This window comes from Schistocerca piceifrons, chromosome 1, assembly GCF_021461385.2.
Source record: "Schistocerca piceifrons isolate TAMUIC-IGC-003096 chromosome 1, iqSchPice1.1, whole genome shotgun sequence".
In the NCBI taxonomy this organism is placed as follows: domain Eukaryota; kingdom Metazoa; phylum Arthropoda; class Insecta; order Orthoptera; family Acrididae; genus Schistocerca; species Schistocerca piceifrons.
In genome coordinates, this window is record NC_060138.1 from 966,831,984 (window position 1) to 966,834,259 (window position 2,276).

The window sequence follows — 2,276 nt, forward strand, 5'->3', positions numbered from 1 at the left end:
TTTGTATTTTATAAGAGTGCATTTATGAGTGGGTAGAATACTCATTATTGATGTACGGCTGGCCCCAGATGCTACTCGATGCGATGAGTGCTGCGCTCCTTATGATCTTAGTGAACTATACCAGAACATCGGCTGCTTCACCCGTAGCGGTTTTCTATCACTCAACCATTTTCACGCACTTTCGCGAGACGTTTCACCAACACACTGTGTGTAACGGGTGGTCAGTATGCGTAGCGTTGGTTGAAATCCCCTTCGATGAGACAGATGTTCCCCCTGATGTGAAGAAGATCTTAGTCCTTCAGCTTATGTTAACGCAGTCAGCGTTCTCGTCACCTGTAAGGACGAAACATCAGTCATACCCGAGAATGAATAAGGCTATGCTCAAAATAATAAGAGGTAAAGTTGTTTTTCTCGTATAATTCTCTACCTATCTGATATGTCACACGATCGTCTTTCCATCTGAAAGCAGCGATTTGCGTCTTCTGAAATGGCCGACTTGTTGTTAAAAGAGGGTGACTGATTTTTCTCATGTGCCATATCATACTAGTTGACTTTAAATTTCTGTTAATCCACCTGTTTTTATTTCAGTAGGTGGTTCGACATTTATGAACTAACATGTGCTTGGATACCCCTATAAGCATTAATTGTTAATAAAGTAGCCACTAATAAACTTAAGTCGACAGTTTGAATTGAATTGAATTGGTGGTAAGTTCTATGGGACCAAACTGCTGAGGTCATCGGTCCCTAGGCTTACACATTACTTAAACTAACTTACGCTAAGGATAACACACACCCCCATGCCCAAGAGAGGACTCGGACCTCTGGCGGGGGGAGACGCGCGAACCGTGGCGGCTACCCCACGTAGCAACAGTTTGAAACGACGCATTTGTTCAGGAACTGTTCTTGCATTCGGGTCCAATCATTCATTTTCAACGATATTTTCCGAAACTTCAAGTTCTTAAATTTCCCAAGCTCTTTGGTTCAAGAACTTCTATTTCTATACAGTCCCAATAGTGCTCATGTTTGGGGTGAGATGGATGTAGAATCAAATGAAAACACTCCTTCCGTAAGCATATAAAGGAAAAATAAGGTAATCCACTGTAAAAAGTAACAATCATTAATTTATATATAAGTAAACACAGTAACAGCTGAGTTCAAAAACCTGTGATTTGATAACTATGTGACCCAGTAACCAAGTGTCAGCTCATAAGAAAAGTTTAGGAAGTTTAAAGATGGTATCTTAGTATTTGGTAAACTGCAGACAAGTCAAGAATTTAACTCCTACCAATTAACCTCTATAGCTGCAATAATAAAGGTCATTAGATTTATTTGACTGATCTAAGTTACCACGTCTCAGGACTGTTCGGTTGTAAAGGCAAATAATCTTCGTTGATGGGACGAAGCTTTGTATTGCAGATTGAACCGAACAGAATGACACTCAAAACAAATTAAAAAAATATTTCCGATACCAAATGCAAAGTGGGCAACGGCCTTGCCGCAGTGGATACACCGGTTCCCGTGAGATCACCGAAGTTAAGCTCTGTCGGCCGTGATCGGCACTTGGATGGGTGACCATCCAGGCCGCCATGCACTGTTGCCATTTTTCGGGGCGCACTCAGCCTCGTGATGCCAATTGAGGAGCTATTCGACCGAATAGTAGCGGCTTCGGTCAAGAATACCATCATAACGACCGGGAGAGCGGTGTGCTGGCCCCACGCCCCTCTTATCCGCATCCTCCACTTTGGATGACACGGCGGTCGGATGGTCCCGGTAGGCCACTCGTGGCCTGAAGACGGAGTGCTTTTTTTTTTTTTTTACCAAATGCAAATCTATGAATCATTGAAGGTGGTCATTTGCTGTGTTATTCTCTTCATTGCCGCGTTTCAGTTACACAGGTACACACTGAGGTGGCATAAGTCACAGGATAGTTGTGTCCCGGTCACATGGCGCATTATCATACATAAAAATGCCATCATTTTTTTGGGAACATGAAGCCCATGAATAGCTACAAATGGTCTCCACGTATCCTAAAATAACCATTATCAGTCAATGATCGGTTCAGTTGGTCAGGGGATTCAGTCCCTTCCATGTAAACACTGCCCACAGCATTATGGAGCCACCGCCAGCTTGCAAAGTGCCTTGTTGACAACTTGGGTCAATAGCTTCGTGGGGTCTGCGCCACAGTCGAACCCTACCATCAACTCCTACCAATTGACATCGGTACCCGTCTGACCATCCCACGGTTTCCCAGTGTCTACGGCCCAACCAATATGGTA

General features: G+C 43.7%; 1 pseudogene; it reads left to right on the forward strand.

Annotated features, from left to right (window-relative positions):
- Positions 1–1,482: 1,482 nt before the first annotated feature.
- LOC124722969 lies at positions 1,483–1,600 on the forward strand (annotated as a pseudogene).
- Positions 1,601–2,276: the final 676 nt, after the last annotated feature.